The following is an 18084-nucleotide window of genomic DNA, read 5'->3' on the forward strand; positions in this document are numbered from 1 at the left end:
GTACCCTGAGCATGTCGAGCAGATGTTTAGATGTTCAGAAGCAATGAAACACTGTTGTGATGCATTCAAATGTCGCAGCCAATTTATGCGCAGCAAGCTCCCTCCAGCAGCCGTGACGTAAATGAGCAGTTACTCTGTGAGGTGGATATAAAATGAAGGAGATCAGGAAATTGTGAAACCTAACGCTATCAAAAACAGTGAAGCCGTGTGTGATGACGCCTGACTTTCACTGAAGAGTATTTATTGCAGGAGCCTGTGGGTGTTCAGGGTGGGATGTAGCGGGGAGGATGGGGTTGGAGGTTGGTGGGGGCAGTGAGGTGAAAACACTGATCCCACCAGAAAAGATGAATGAATAAAAACAGAAAATGCCAGAAAATCTCAGCAGGTCTGACAGCGTCTGTGGAAAGAGGATAGCGCCAACGTTTCGAGTCTGGATGACCCAGAACGGAAAGCAAAAAAAAAAGATGAGGCAAGATTTATACTGAGAGGGTGCGGGGGCTGCAATTGGACAAAGGAAATGTAAATGGTGATGATGAAGACTAGGAAAGGTGCTAAGAAAGCCTTTGCCTTTATCTAGCATGAATGAAAAACTAAGTTCCAGTAAGTCTATGGCTTTTGTGGTTTGCAGGGTGGCCTGGGATGTGGATTCAGAGACAGGACAGTGATTTTGCACCAAAGGGAAACCAGGGGTTTGGTGAGGAAATAGGGTGTTCTGAGACTTTGGGTGGTGTTTAATGGAGGCACCGGGGGCTGGGGAGCTGGCGAGAGCCCCATATTGCCTCTTTTAGACGGACATGCCCTCTGCTGAATTAGGTGCCATTCAGGCACTGAATTGGACAGTGGTGACCCTTCCCCATGATCCAGGACCCAGGGGACAGAGGTCGCAGCCCCAGAGAGCTGCTGGCCACTCAGAGGCTGGACACTCTATTGCACGGCAGCGCCACAGGAGGAGACGGTGGCCGCTGCTGGTACAACACCCACCTGAGGCCCAGGATCGTCCTGGGATCCCAGGAGTGATGATGGGAGAGGGTGTCACAGGGTGGGAGCTGTGGGACAGGAAAACTGGCAGCAAGGGCGAGCTCTCACTACCCCCCTCTCACCCCCCCACCCAGCAATCCCGATGCCAGTTCCCTCAATCAGGCACTGAGAGCCTTTGAATGATTCCACCCCACACACAACTCCCACCCACCCCGAGGAGACTGCAAGCAACGCCACAGGAGTTTGAAACAAAAACAGAAAATGCATTAAATCGGTGGCACAGTGGTTAGCACAGCTGCCTCACAGCTCCAGGGACCCGGGCGTGATTCCGGGCTTGGGTCACTATCTGTGTGGAGTTTGCACGTTCTCCCCGTGTCTGCGTGGGTTTCCTCCGGGTGCTCCGGCTTCCTCCCACAGTCCAAAGATATGCGGGTTAGGTTGGCCATGCTAAATTGCCCCTTAATGTCCCGGGATGTGTAGTTAGAAGAATTTAGCCGGGTAAATGTGTGGGGTTCTGGGGATAGGGCCTGCTGTGAGATTGTTGTCGGTGCAGGCTCGATGGAGGTCGAATGGCCTCCTTCTGTACTGTAGGGATACTATGATTTCTACGATCTCAGCAGGTCTGACAGTATCTATGGAGAGTGAATAAAGCCAATGTTACGAGTCAGGATCACACTTCATCAGAGTCCACAGGTGTGTGCTTGTCATGCTCTCTGTATGGCGAGTGCCCCACCTGCCATTGGGTTAATGCCAGTCGGAGTGGGATGAATCCCTTAAATGGGCATTAATTAGCCAATTAAGGGCCTCTGTTGATGGTGGAGGGGAAAAGCCGTCCATGCACCTTCTGACTGTGGATTTAATTGGGGTGGAAGTGGGAAGGCAGCGGGATGTCTACCTGACACCTCCTGCCCAGCTGAATTCCCTCTCTGCCATGAGGGAGGACAGAAGATTCTGCCCCTTGTCTCCTCCACCAGCTGCCTCCCGGTTCTATAATTGTAACCACTTTCCAACCCAGCTGATTGCGAAGTGACAACACGACAAAAGTTCTGACATTATGAAGGAGCTTTCAAAAATCCCCAGAGTTGGTTTATTTAATGAGCCAATGAGTTCCTAATGTATTGGAAGATCAGGCTCCAGAGATAACTCCGCCTATCACTGCGGCTGTGATCTGTATTCTGAGAAGGTGAAATTAAGCTGAATGTAGCTGTACAGTGAGACAAACTTCTAGCATATGTTACCAGCTGTCATCTGGAGAACAGCACTCAGCATCAAGCTCTGTGTCTGGGTAACACTGATTCCCAATAACATCTGGGCCCTGTCTGAGCCGAACTCTCAGATGATCACGCCTACACTCAGAACCTTGACTGGTGGCATTATAATTATTCTAAGAGCTAATTAGCTGCTTTGAAATGACCTGTCGGCCCGGGAGTTTAGTGACAAGCAGGGACAACCTCCCTTCATCAACAGCTTCTGTCCTGAATGCTTCTTCTAGAATTTAACATAACCAATGCCATGAGATCATTCAACATGACACCTCCCTGGCGCTCCAGACACCTTGTTGGTTTGCCAGCAACTTTCTTCATTATCTTCTTTTATCCCATCTTCTTTTCTCTTCACCCCATCTTGGCAGTTCCTCTCCCCCTGCCAACCCCATCGATACAGAGCGAATGCCACAAGCTGGCTCACCCACCTTGGAGAGCATTCACCAGCAAGCAAGATCTGATCCTCACTGAGGTGAGAGTGCCTCCCCCAGGGTGCGGAGGGAGGGGGTGAGGGGGCAGACCTTCTGCTTTGTTTGTTTTCATAGACAATGAAGAGACTCCGAAATAGCTCGGTTGGGAGAGCATTAGACTGAAGATCTAAAGGTCCCTGGTTCAATCCTGGGTTTCGGAGTGAGGCCACCTGCTGGCTTTCTTTGCTATCTGTTATTTGGCACTGCATTTTGTGCAGGAGCACAGTGGTTAGCACTGATGCCTCATAGCACCAGGGACCCGGGTTCAATTCCAGCCTCGGGTCACTGTCTGTGTGGAGTTTGCACATTCTTCCCGTGTCTGCGTGGGTTTCCTCCGGGTGCTCCGGTTTCCTCCCACAGTCCAAAGATGTGCAGGTTAGGTTGTTTGGCCATGGTAAATTGCCCCTTAGTGTCAGGGGGATTGCAGGGTAAATATGTGAGGTTACAGGGATAGGACCTTGATGGGATTGTTTTAGGTGCAGGTTCGTGGGGCTGAATGGCCTCCTTCTGCACTGTAGATTCTATGATTCTATGACCCCAGGACCCACTTGACTGCTGGTGAGTTCTGTCACTCTGTGTGTCACTGTGAATCAGTGTCCCACATTCTCACCTATGGACCAAGTGCTGAAAAATGGGATTAGATTCGATAAGCATTTGATGGCCGGCACAGGCACGATGGGCCAAAGGGTCTCTTTCTGTGCTGTAAAACTCTGTGAGTCTAGGATCACCATGCTATTGAAACTTAAAGGTTTCAGTGATGAGGACAGGTTACATAAACATTGTTTGTATTCCCTTCAGGAAAGGAGAGGGTCGGGCGGGGGGCCGAATTGAGGTGTTAAAAATGAAGTGATTCCCTGGGGCAGAGAGGGAGAAACTATTTCCTCCACTGGCGGAATCAAGCAAAGGGAGATGGACTTGAATTTTCACCCCCCCCTCACTATGACCATATTCAGCAGGAGTGATCCCTGCCACGCCCTGACTGAGGATAGTTAAAGCACTGAAGCAGCTTTTTAGAGGCAGGAGTTGACAGTGTAACAGGGCACACGGGTTACAATCCTCCCTGTGCTGTTAAGCAGTTGAAAGAGGGTGGGTACCGCCTCCACGCCGGTTCCCCCTTTACCAGGCCCGAAAATGGACGCGATCCAGACTGTGCCCGAAACGGGTGCGATGGCCCTTTAAATGTATTTACATGCATTTAAATTGACTTATTGGGCTGCACACCCAACCTTACCGGCACTTCCCTCTTTGCCACCGCATTCGTCCATCCAGAAACAGCACAAAAGTCTGATTCGGGTGCTCCAGTTAATGAGGAGGTAAGTGTTGAGCATCCAATGACTCTCTACTTGAGATCAGTCGGTGGGGGGGGGGGGGGGGCGTGGGGGGCGGGGGGGCGGTCTGTTGCCACTCTGCCTATGATCAGTGAGGGGGGGAAGGGGGGTCTGCTGCCACTCTGCCTGAGATTGGTGGGGGGAAGGGGGGGAGGGCCGAGATCGCACTGGATGATGGGGGGGGTGGGGGAATAAAGGGGTCAGTAGTGTTGTGGGGGTGGGGCAATATCTGTGGGGACCAGGGGGAGGCATTATCCGGCCCGGATGGGATGTGGCAGGGGAGCGGCATTCTATCATTTTTTTTTCTGCACATGCGCTGTTGGAGGCGCTGATCGGAGCTGCAGGATTTCGGGCGCATTAAGCCCCGTCCACAGACTTGTGCAGTGTGATTTGGAATCGCTGATAATTTTTCAGGCAGAGTGCGTAGGGAGGCGCCTGAGAACAGGTCTAAACGTTGGATCTGAAACACTCCCAGTTTCAAGTCCGCCCAGCACTCAGAATCAAAATGATACAATAGGGCCCTGTGAGTGGCATGGACAGAGTGGAAAGTCAGATGCTCTTTCCTAGGGTAGTAAAGCCAAGTACTAGAGGACATAGGTTTAAGGTACATGGGGAAAAGTCTAGAGGAGATGTACGAGGCAAGTTTTTTACACAGGGTCAGAGGAGCGAGAAGTTCCAGGAAATGATCTTGAATAAAGGCGTCCATTTTAAGTATAGGCTTCAGGAGGGAAGTACGTCGTACAACAAGCAGCACTTTTATATCACAGCTCTGATGTAGAAAATATCCTAAAATACATAATGTTGGTGAAATATCCTTAAGCAACATAACACGTTTAAAAATGACAACACATCTTTGTGTTCCAATCGCTCCATGGTCTATTTCTGTCTTCCAGCCTGTATGTTCCCAAGAACGCCCATCTCTCGACACTTGGGAATTTATAAAATGATCAACAGGACAGATGTGCCAACGTCCATTCTGACAGGCAACACCTCCGCCAGTGCCGCACTCCCTGTGTGCATTAGAGTGTCAGTCTCTCGTACAGACCCCTGGCTTAAACCCATGGCAGTAACAGCCCTGCCTAAAAATTAAGCGGAATAATTGATGCTGTCAATGCTCATTCGACACAGGCCGAATGCAAGACCCTGACAGCTGTGCAGGACACTAATGACTCTCCACTGAATGTGAGTGAAAGTTGAAGGACAGTGCAGTCCCATGGCGCTTACTGTGCAGCAGCTGTACCTGACCCAGTGTGCTTTCGGGGCTGTCACTCTGTCATCTCTCTCTCTTTGGGTACAGGCTGCTGACGCTTCTTCACACGTCTGTCATCAGTCTGAGAGAGCAAAGGTTTCAGTCTCGGTACATGGCTGAGTGTCTGCTCAGCACACAGTGTTAAAAGAGAAACGCCTTTTGTAACCGCGCTACCAGCAGCACCTCAGACAATGAATTCCTTCTCAAGAGTGGTGATCACGATTTTCGAGGCAACTGTGGCAACCAGTTTGCGCACAGCAAGAACCCACCTTAACTGAGGGTGGAATGGTGGCCAGGGCACCAGGAGGCGATTCCTGGAAGCAGCATCAAAACAAAATGATGAGCTGGAGGAGAGGAGCTGGTTCACCAAGCCCTGCCCCTCACATGGTGCATCAGGAGCAGACACTTGCCACCACGATGACACTCCAAAGATGCATGGGTTAGGTGGATTGGCCATGCTGAATTGTCCCTTAGTGTCAGGGGGATTAGCAGGATAATAGATGGGGTTAAGGGGATAGGGCCTGGGTGGGCCTGTTGTCGGTGCAGGCTCGATGGGCCGAATGGCCTCTTTCTGCACTGTCGGGATTCTATGACAACACCCCTCCTCCCCCACACTCCTCTCACCCCTCCCCCCACAGCCAGACAATCACCAGGAGAGGCAAAGGATCATGGGAAATGAACAGAAGAACCCTGGCCAAAAAGGCAACATTATTGCTCTACTATTTTTCCACGCTCCCGTTATTTGGTGATTGATGCTGTTTGCCACAGTGCGGTTACTGTTTGGGGGTCGATACACTACTCATCCCTATTTCCCCTTTCCCTTGCTGTTTTTTGCCTCCACCAAATTGACTCTGCACCATTTTTATTTTTTTAATTTCATTTTTATTTTATTTATTGCCACAAGTCAGCTTACGTTAACACTGCAATGAAGTTACTGTGAAAATCCCCTAGTCGCCACACTCCGGCGCCTGTTCGGGTAACACTGAGGGGGAATTTAGCACGGCCAATGCACCCTAACCAGCACGTCTTTCAGACTGTGGGAGGAAACCGGAGCACCCGGAGGAAACCCACGCAGACACGGTGAGAACGTGCAGACTCCGCACAGACAGTGACCCAAGCCGGGAATCGAACCCGGGTGCCTGGCACTGTGAGACAGCAGTGCTAACCACTGTGCCACCGTGCCACATCTGAGCCTAGATTGTCTCTGACAACTCACCTCATTTTTCACCTTTTCCTTCCCTCCTGACTTTCCAACGGGTCAAATCTCCCTGAACATTAAGTTCCCAGTTTTCATCTCCTTTTAGCCATGTCTCCATTAGGGCTATGAGATCATGTCCATTTACCTTGATTTGTGCCATCAGTTTGTCTACTTTATTCCGAACGCTTTGTGCATTAAGATACAAAGCTTTTACATTTGTCTTTTTACCATTTTTAATCAACCTAATTTTTCTTTGTACTGTGGTCCTATTTATCCCTGCCCTTGATTTCCCGCTCTACTGTTGTTGCATTTAACTATTCTTAATGTTATTCCTGTTCTTGTTTCTCTTTCCCTGCTTGGGGTTCCCACCCCCCTGACATTCCAATTTAAACCTTCCCCAACCATTCTAGCAAATTCCCCCGAGTACCCAATCCCAGTCCTGCCCAGGTGTAACCCATCCAGTTTGTACTGACCCCGCCTCCCCCAGAACCGGTCCCAACGTCCAAGGAATCTGAAACCCTCCCCCTTGCACCATCTTTCCAGCCACGTAATCATTTGATATATCCTGATATTTCCACTCTGACCAGCACGTGACACTGGTAGTAATCCTGAGATCACTACCTCTGAGGTCGACTTTTAAACTCTGCTTTTCTTTCACCTATGTCATTGGCACCGATGTGTAACATGAATATTGGCTGTTCACCCTCCCCCTCCAGATTGTCCTGCACTTGTCCCAAGACATCCTTAACCCTGGCATCAGGGAGGCGACATACTATTCTGGAGTCTCATTGGCAGCCACACAAATGCCTATCCATTCCCTTCACAATTGAACGCCTATAACTACTGCATTCTCACACTTTCTCCTCCTCCCCTGTGTAACAGAGACAACTGTGATGCAGCAAATTTGGCTGCTTTCCCTTGAGAGGCCATTCCCCCCAACAGTATCCAAAGCGGTATATCTGTTTTTCAGAGGAATGGCCACAGGGGGTTTCTGCACTGCCTGCCTCACCCTCTTACTCTGTCTGGTGGTCATCCATACCTTTTCTGTCTGTGGAATTATAGAATCCCTACAGTGCGAGAGGAGGCCTTTCGGCCCATCATGTTTGCACCAACTCTCCATCAGGGCATCTTACCGAGGCCCTATCCCCGTAACCCCACATATTTTGATTTGATTTGATTTATTATTGTCACATGTATTAACATACAGTGAAAAGTATTGTTTCTTGCGCGCTATACAGACAAAACATACCATTCATAGAGAAGGAAATGAGAGAGTGCAGAATGTAGTGTTACAGTCATAGCTAGGGTGTAAAGAAAGATCAGCTTAATGCAAGGTAAGTCCATTCAAAAGTCTGACAGCAGCAGGGAAGAAGCTGTTCTTGAATCAGTTGGTACGTGACCTCAGACTTTTGTATCTTTTTCCCAACAGAAAAAGGTGGAAGAGAGAGTGTCCGGGGTGTGTAGGTTCCTTGATTACGCTGGCTGCTTTGCTGAGGCAGCGGGAAGTGTAGACAGAGTCAATGGAGGGGAGGCTGGTTTGCGTGATGGATTGGGCTACATTCATGACCTTTTGCTGTTCCTTGTGGTCTTGGGCAGAGCAGGAGCCACACCAAGCTGTGATACCAAGCTATGATATTTAGCCCGCTAATCCCCCAACCCAAACATCCTGGGACACTAAGGGCAATTTAGCATGGCCAATCATCCTAACCCGCATATCTTTGGAGGAAGCCAAAGCACCCGGAGGAAACCCATGCAGATATGGGGAGAGCATGCAAATTCCACACAGACAGTGACCTGAGGCTGGAATCGAACACGGGTCCCTGGCGCTATGAGGAAGCAGTGCTAACCACTGTGCCACTGTGCTGCCTGGAGTCCTATCCTGCAGTGTGACCACCTCTCTGTATGTGCTGTCCACGATACTCTCAGCTTCGCAGATACTCTGTATTACTGACAGAAATACCATCCACACAATCATAGAATTCCTACAGTAGAGAAGGAGGCCATTGAGTCTGTACCAACCAGGTCGGAATTGAACCCAGGTCCCTGGCGCTGTGAGGCAGCACTGCTAACCACTGCGCCACCCTAATAGCAGCAAGATGGAGAATCAAACTCGATTGCAACTGGATTAGTGAGAATTTCCACCACGGTGAGTGAGGGACCCCCATGGAACCATGAGTACAGCTCTCAAATACACCTGTGCAGGTTGTGATCACTGCCTGGCAGATCATAGTCAACTTTGTCAGACACATTAAACAGGATGACAGATACCTTTATAATATATCACTGATCTCCGCCAATCTGCTCTGCAGCTGATTGGTGGGAGTGAGCCAGATTGGCTGAATCTTGCTCTTCCCGGGGGGTTGGGGAGTGGGATGGGGGAGGGGCTGCTGGTGAGGTGGTGTAGCTGAAATAGTGTTTGATGGGGCCTTCGCAGACTTAAAATCTCTGGAGGATAGGCCGAGATCATTTCAGGAAGCAATGTTGCTTTAAAATTTAGCTGCTGCAAGCAACCTGTTTTTTTTCAGTGTATGGTCCCTTTAAATGTTTTTGGATGACCACACTCATCATGGTTCCAGACCTGTACCTTGCAGGCTGTGACATGGCTGCACACCTGTTCAGCCTTGCAGGAATATTGTGCAGCAGCCAGGGCGGTTACCTGCCTCAGAAGTAAGGAATGCCTTACTGCAGTTACACATGGCCTTGGTAAGGCCACACCAGGAGCAGTGCATGCAGTTTTGGTCTCCCTACCTAAGAAAGGATATACTTGCCATAAAGTCCAGTGGAGGTTCACTAGGCTGATACTGGGGTTGGTGAGGTTGTCCTATGATTGGTTCGACTGGGCTTGCATTCACTACAGATTGGAAGAATGAGAGCAAAACTAATTGAAATGTATAAAATTCTAACAGAACTGGACAGACTAGCAGGCAGGATGCTTTTCCTAGTTGGGGAACCTAGAACCAGAGACATAGTCTCTCGATTTGGGATAGATCATTTAGGACTGAGATGAGGAAAGATTTCTTCACTCAAAGGATCATGAACTTGTGGAATTCTCTTCCACCAAAGGCTGTGGAGGCCATGTTACAATGTATTCAAGAAAGAGATAGATCATTTTTAAGATTCTAATGGCATCGAGGGGTATAGGGAGAAAGTTGGGAATATGGCACTGAGATAGAGGATCAGCCATGATCATCCTGAATGGTGGAGCAGATCTAATGGGCTGAATGGCCGACTCCTGCTCCTAGTTTCTATGTTACTTCTGCTGAAGCCATAGGGCTGGGTTTTAAGCAGGGTGTGGGCTCCATGCTCCCTGCCAGAAAGATTGGGAATGTGAGCATCCTGTCCCTGGCTGCCTCACTCTGCAGCAACTTGGGGCAGCATGGTGGCACAGTGGTTAACATTGCTGCCTCACAATGCCGGAAACCCGGGTTCAATTCCCGGCTTGGGTTACTGTCTGTGCGGAGTCTGCACATTCTCCCCGTGTCTGCGTGGGTTTTCTCTGGGTGGTCTGGTTTCCTCCCACAGTCCAAAGATATGTGGGTTAGGTTGATTGGCCATAGTAAATTGCCCCTTAGTGTCAGGGGGCTTAGCAGGGTGAATAAATGGGGTTATGGGGATAGGGCCTGGGTGTGATTGTGGTTGGTGCAGACTCGATGGGCCAAATGGCCTCTTTCTGCACTGTGGGATTCTATGATTCTTGATTCAATTATTCAAACGGCCAGCAGCTGCTGTGTGCCAGCAGCAGCACCAAGAATGGTGGCCACCGCGGGGACTGCAGTCAACCCCCCCAAGAAGAGGAGCCATAGAGACAGAACTAGGCTAAGTCCAAGGTTTCACAAGGGCACACTGGACAATACCTTGTGGGGGGGGTGTAGGGGATCCTCAAACCAGGACTAACCGACTAACCCAGCCACAATACCGCTCGGTGTGTGAGTTCCATCTGCCACTATTAATTAACCAAGTGAGGACTTCAAGTGATCCACAGGTCAGTGGACCACCTGACACGTTCCCTACTGCAGTTAAAATAACCACAGGCATGGGAAAGCGATGGACACATAGCACTGCTGGCATGGCACCCAATTTCCCAATTCTGCCCACCCCCTTCTATGATGTGGAGATGCCGGCGTTGGACTGGGGTGAACACAGTAAGAGTTTTAACAACACCAGGTTAAAGTCCAACAGGTTTATTTGGTAGCAAATACCATTAGCTTTCGGAGCGCTGCTCCTTCGTCAGATGGTCATCTGATGGTCATCTGACGAAGGAGCAGCGCTCCGAAAGCTAATGGAATTTGCTACCAAATAAACCTGTTGGACTTTAACCTGGTGTTGTTAAAACTCTTACTGTGTTCACCCCCTTCTATCCCAGGGCAGTATAAAATTCCAGGTATAACGATGGCAAGGAAAGAAAGAGCAATGAATTCTAATCCACGAAAGTAATGCTCATTGGATATTTAACAACATGTTCCGGCATTAAGTTTCCTTCTTTTTTAGTGCCACATAAAACTCACTGATTAGCACCACTTCCACATCCTGAGAGAAACTTTATCTTCCACTAGTTTTATGTTGATTGTCAATACATGACTCATGTGTTAGGCAGATCTGTGCTGGGTGATTGATTGGTTAGATTAAAGGAACATTGATAGGGGAAGCATCCAGGGCAGGTTAGAGTGATAGAAGCAGCATGAAGGACTACATTTGCCAGCTTTTACACCAAGATAAACCTTTGTGTTAACGGGCTATCCAGGGCAGCAGGAGAAGATGGTGTTGTGATGTAGGTGTATCGTATGTTGGGTTTGGGGTGTGGACTGCCCCTTTAAGAGTATGGGTCAGGTGACTCCTGGGCTATTAGCTCCGCCCAGTGTGGGACCCTGTCAGGCAGAAACGTCTAAAAAGTTTAAAAGTTTATTTAATCGTAAATAGGCTTACATTAATACTGTAATGAGGTTACTGTGAAACTCCCCTAGTTGCGCCTGCTCGGGAGAATTTAGCATTGCCAATGTACCGAACCAGCACGTCTTTCGGACTGTGGGAGGAAACCGGAGCACCCGGAGGAAATCCACGCAGACACTGGGAGAACGTGCAAAGTTCGCACAGACAGTGACCCAAGTTCGGGAATTGAACCCAGTCCCACTGGAGACAAACTGAGGCTCTCTCGGGCCACAGTACATAAATACAGAAGGGAGATGGCAGGTGGATTGTTTTCCAGGACTGGGAGTGATGTAAACACCCCCTGAACAGACAATAGTCAGAATGAGCAAGCATCTGGATTCTCCTCTCTGCCTGGATTCTCCCAGGGACAGTCTGACATCGGCTGCACACACACAATAATCTGGATTCTCCCAGGTACAGTCTGACATTGACTGCACACACACAATAATCTGGATTCCTGGCTTGGGTCACTGTCTGTGCAGAGACTATGCAGAGGGAATCCAGATTATTGTGTGTGTGCAGTCGATGTCAGACTGTACCTGGGAGAATCCAGATTATTATGTGTGTGCAGTCGATGTCAGACTGTACCTGGGAGAATCCAGATTATTGTGTGTGTGTAGCCGATGTCAGACTGTACCTGGGAGAATCCAGATTATTGTGTGTGTGCAGTCGATGTCAGACTGTACCTGGGAGAATCCAGATTATTGTGTGTGTGCAGTCGATGTCAGACTGTACCTGGGAGAATCCAGATTATTGTGCGTGTGCAGCCGATGTCAGACTGTACCTGGGAGAATCCAGATTATTGTGTGTGTGCAGTCGATGTCAGACTGTCCCTGGGAGAATCCAGATTATTGTGTGTGTGCAGCCGATGTCAGACTGTCCCTGGGAGAATCCAGGCAGAGAGGAGAATCCAGATGCTTGCTCATTCTGACTATTGTCTGTTCAGGGGGTGTTTACATCACTCCCAGTCCTGGAAAACAATCCACCTGCCATCTTCCTTCTGTATTAATGTACAGCAGCCCGAGAGACCCTCAGTTTGTCTCCAGTGGGACTGGGTTCAATTCCCAAACTTGGGTCAGTGTCTGTGCGGAGTCTGCACATTCTCCCCGTGTCTGCGTGGGTTTCGTCCGGGTGCTCCAGTTTCCTCCCATAGTCTGAAAGACGTGCTGGTTAGGTGCATTGACCATGCTAAATTCTCCCTCAGTGTACCCAAACAGGCACCAGAGTATGGCCACTAGGGGGTTTTCACAGTAACTTCATTGCAGTGTTAATGTAAGCCTGCCTGTGACACTAATAAATAAATAAATAAACCAAATAAACCAAACTAGAAGGAAGGGCGGCACGGTAGCACAGTGGTTAGCACTGCTGCTTCACAGCGCTGGGGTCCCGGGTTCGATTTCCGGCTCGGGTCACTGTCTGTGTGGAGTTTGCACATTCTCCTCGTGTCTGCGTGGGTTTCCTCCGGGTGCTCCGGTTTCCTCCCACAGACCAAAGATGTGCGGGTTAGGTTGATTGGCCAGGTTAAAAATTGCCCCTTAGAGTCCTGGGATGTGTAGGTTAGAGGGATTAGCGGGTAAATATGTGGGGATAGGGCCTGGGTGGGATTGTGGTCGGTGCAGACTCAATGGGCCGAATGGCCTCCTTCTGCACTGTAGGGTTTCTATGATTTCTATGATTTCTATGAATTGAAGACAGGGATTGAGCTGAGTGGTGATTTTCACAGTCACTGGGAATGTGTCTGTCAGACCCAACTGGGAACAGGAATTCTTCCAGGAGACAAAAATGTGAGGACCTGACAGCCTCAGCGTGAGTAAACCCTGCTCTTCTGACAGCTGAAGGAAGTTGAGTCACTGTGAATGTTGCGATGGTGTCAGAGCTCCTGAAGGATTGGTGCCTCCAAGCTGCCTCCCTGGTTTAACTCCCTCCAGTGCCCCTCCCTCCAGTTCCCCTCCCTCCAATGCCCCTGTGGCTGAATGGCCTGCAGAGATTTAACTTTTAATTACGCTGAAAGATCTTCAATCAAGCAAACCTGATTTTTTGGTTAAAGTTGTTTTTTTTCACTCTGCTGGGATTTTCCTTGTAAGAAGTTTAACAACACCAGGTTAAAGTCCAACAGGTTTATTTGGTAGCAAAAGCAAAAGGTGGCTTTTGCTACCAAATAAACCTGTTGGACTTTAACCTGGTGTTGTTAAACTTCTTACTGTGTTTACCCCAGTCCAACGCCGGCATCTCCACACATTTTCCTTGTGGCCAGTGGCCTGGAATTTGTTACAGGACAGAAGGAGTCAACAGCTTGTCCTGGGCAGGGATGAGTTGTGAACAGACTCTTGGAGCCAGTGTTCCTTCGCTGGGTATTGGAATGTAAACAATATGCCCTTAGATGATGAGGCCTGAAGTGACCAATGATACTGTGGTTGGATTTGATTGGCATAACCGAATGATGCAATTGGGGTTCTGATCAATTCATTGGCTGATTACCAAGGAACTTTTGGAGTTTTAACTCTGCTAACACAAAGAGCTTGTTTAGAAAGGAAGTGTGAAGAACCCGGGAACCAGGCTCACAAGAAGAGACAACATCTGGAAGGAGAAGAGAACAAGAACTGGTTCCATGTGACAACAAAATCCTGGCCAGGTTTTAATTGCAAGGGGAAATCAACCTTAAGTTAGTAAAGTAACAGATTTGGTTTCTACGTTGCAAATATTTACTGTTGTTTAAGTAGCTACAGAATAAAGGAAATTATGCTTAAGTATTTAAAGTCGATTTTGTGTCTTTATTTGCTACAGAGGTTAAAACTCACAGGTTTGGACAACAGCCCCTCCCTCCACTTCCCTTCTCTCTAGTGCCCAGCCCTCGAGTGCTGCTCCCTCCAGTGCTGCTCCCTCCACTTTCCCTCCATCCTGTGCCCCTCTCTCCAGCGCCCCTCCCTCCCTCCCATGTATTTCCTATTCCTACCCTATCATTATTGCTGCCATGGATGGAGATAGTCTGATCCGCTGCCACACATTCAACACGCCTCCTATCCTGACCATGCCTGTTTGAAAGCGCACCAATTCAGAGATGAAGTAATTTTACAGAGACCTCGTTAACATCCAATAACGATGTTATTTGCAACATTAAGCACCTTTCCTGTTGACCGAATCGAAGCTCTGATTACAATGGGCTGATTTATCATCATTATCATTAAACCTTGGAAGTGGGGTTGATGGAGATGGGTTGCAGTCTGTGCTAAAAATCAAACACTTCTACCCTCTTCCCCTTCTCCTGATCTTCGCAAAGGTTAAAACTCTCCCCATACAATCATCGGATCATTTTGCGCAGAAGGGGGCCAATCGGCCCATCGCGTCCCTGCTAGCTCTTTGATAAAGTTACCCAATCAATCCCACCCTTTCCCTGCAGTCCTGTAAATCTTGCCTTTTTTAAGTTGTTGTCCGTTGGTCTTTTGTTTAGTAATGACTGAATCTGCTTCTTCCAGCTGTTCAGGCAGCTCATTCCAGATCACAACAATACAGCATTGACCTTTGATCTCTGGTCACCACGTCCTGCCCTCTTACCTTAATGCCACTATTGGCAATTCTTCAGCCCTTAATTCCACCATTAACTCTCCCTTGTGTCGATGACAACTTTCTCAATCTCCCTTAACTCTGACCTATCCCTGACCTTCTATTCTGCGCTACCACAACCCCCGCCACCTACCCCCCCTTCACCCACACCACCCCCCCTGCATGCCATGCAGTCGCTACGACAACGGATGAATGAACACCGCTCGACAATCACCAGGCAAGACTGTTCTCTTCCTGTGGGGGAAGCACTTCAGCAGTCATGGGCATTCAGCCTCTGACCTTCAGGTAAGCGTTCTCCAAGGCGGCCTTCACGACACACGACAGCGCAGAGTCGCTGAGCAGAAACTGATAGCCAAGTTCCGCACACATGAGGACGGCCTAAACCGGGATGTTGGATTTATGTCACATTATCAGTAACCCCCACAGCTTGCCTCCTGGACTTGCGGGCTGTCCTGTCTGGAAACAATACACATCTCTTTAACCTGTGCTTAATGCTCCCTCCACCCACATTGTCTGTATCTTTAAGACCTGGTTGGTTGTAGGGATTCGCATTCTAATCAGTATTCTGCAACTTGATTTTGTGTCTCTGTGCCCTGTTTGAGAGCACATTTCCACTCCATCTGACGAAGGAGCAGCGCTTCAAAAGCTAATGGTATTTGCTACCAAATAAACCTGTTGGACTTTAACCTGGTGTTGTTAAAACTCTTACTGTGTTCACCCCAGTCCAACGCCGGCATCTCCACATCATCACTGAACTCCCTCATCCTTCACCCACCCCAATAAACCTCCGACAGTTTGACATCCTTCCCAAAGTCTGATGCCCAGAAATTGACACAAGCTGAGATGTGGTGATTTACAAAAAATTACCAACACTACCTTTAACATGAATACACAATACACACTCACACACACACTCACCCATTCGCACACATTCACGTATTCTCACACTCACTCGCTCACTCTCTCACACTCTCACGCACACATACACTCACACCCTCACACCCTCATACATACGCACACTCACACACACACACACACACACACGTGCACACTCATCCACACACATTTACACACACTCACATACACAAACACTCACACACACACTCACCCACACACATTTACACACACACACACTCACATGCACACTCACCCACACATATACACACTCACCCACACACATTTACACACACACACACTCACATGCACACTCACCCACACATATACACACTCACCCACACACATTTACACACACACACACTCACATGCACACTCACCCACACATATACACACTCACCCACACACATTTACACACACACACACTCACATGCACACTCACCCACGCATATACACACTCACCCACACACATTTACACACACACACTCACATGCACACTCACCCACACACACATACACACTCACCCACACACATTTACACACACTCACACACACACACACACGTGCACACACACACTCACACACACACGTGCACACTCACCCACACACATTTACATACACCGTCACACACACACACGTACTAAAGGTGCAACAATCTTTACAGCCCACACCATCGAGCAGCAATAAGGAGAGGAAGCTTGCCTCATTTTTCCATTTTTTATTCTGTTGCTGCTGAGTTTAATTGGATAAAATGAGCTGAGTTAAATGAGCACCATTAGTCTGGTCTGCAGGCCAGTCGCTATGGCCCTGCTAATACCATGAACTGGACCTTTCTTCACCCAGCTCCATATCTCATATCACTGGGATAAAATGGAGAAGTCTGCACCGTTCCATTCAGCTGTGCAGCAATGCACAATTCTACTTCGGAAAGAGCCGGCATCTTTCAGGGGTTGTGACATTCCTGAAAAAGGAATTGGAAAACATCCCCTCGTTTATTTAGTTGGTAAATGGATTCATTAGCTCCCTGACATCAAAGTGATGTATGTGAGACAGGGCGAGATGGAAAGGAGTGTGTCTGTGAGAAACAGCTCCTGTCAAAACAAATACCATTTCTCCAATCACAGACACAGGTCTCAAGCTGCATTCCACAAGATCAAACACACACACAACTGTGAGCTGCAAAGAGTTGGAACAAATCGTCCCGTATTTGAATCACTTACTAATGTGTTTCAATCTTCACTGAATAGACAGTGGCGTGAAACAGCAATACGTTTTATCAATAATGGAGCTCAGCTTTAAATTCCCAGATCTAGCTGCTATCTTCCATTAATATTTATCCCACTCAGTGAAGTTTCTTACTTTGCCGTCGCACCTCTCTCACCCTCCTCAACCACCTCATACACCAACTCTACAGCAAACGCCGCAGCCTGGAAACCAAGATCGAATCCATATTCTCAACTTGCGCTCAGGACGCAGACCAGCTGCGAAACTCTGCCAAGCAGACGAAAACTTCTTACTGAAGTTTCTTATCCAGGGAATGGCACACACCTCCCTCTCATATTACAGCACAGGGTTACAGAGTAAAAAGCACCTTACACTGTCCCCATCAAAGACTCCCAGGACAGGTTAAACACGGTGTGGGATACAGAGGAAAGCTCCCTCTACACTGTCCCCATCAAACACTCCCAGGACAGGTACAGCACGGGGTTAGATACAGAGTAAATCTCCCTTTACATTGTCCCCATCAAACACTGCCAGGACAGGTACAGCATGGGGTTAGATACAGAGTGAGCTCCCTCTACACTGTGTGTTCAAACACACATGGTGAACAATCACTGAAACAACTCTATGATGACATCAACAAGTTCCATCCCACCATCAGGCTCACCATAGACTACTCTCCGGAATCGGTTGCATTCTTGGACACGCGCATCTCCATTAAGGACGGTCACCTCAGCACCTCACTGTACCGCAAGCCCACGGATAACCTCACGATGCTCCACTTCTCCAGCTTCCACCCTAAACACGTTAAAGAAGCCATCCCCTACGGACAAGCCCTCCGTATACACAGGATCTGCTCGGATGAGGAGGATCGCAACAGACACCTCCAGACGCTGAAAGGTGCCCTCATAAGAACAGGATATGGCGCTAGACTCATTGATCAACAGTTCCAACGCGCCACAGCGAAAAACCGCACCGACCTCCTCAGAAGACAAACA

General features: G+C 48.7%; 1 non-coding gene across 1 annotated transcript; it reads left to right on the forward strand.

Annotated features, from left to right (window-relative positions):
- Nucleotides 1–2798: 2798 nt before the first annotated feature.
- On the forward strand, nt 2799–2871 carry trnaf-gaa (transfer RNA phenylalanine (anticodon GAA)). The gene has a single exon. It is a non-coding gene; the product is annotated as a tRNA-Phe (tRNA).
- Nucleotides 2872–18084: the final 15213 nt, after the last annotated feature.

The sequence above is a fragment of the Mustelus asterias genome, chromosome 21 (assembly GCF_964213995.1).
Source record: "Mustelus asterias chromosome 21, sMusAst1.hap1.1, whole genome shotgun sequence".
Lineage (NCBI taxonomy): Eukaryota > Metazoa > Chordata > Chondrichthyes > Carcharhiniformes > Triakidae > Mustelus > Mustelus asterias.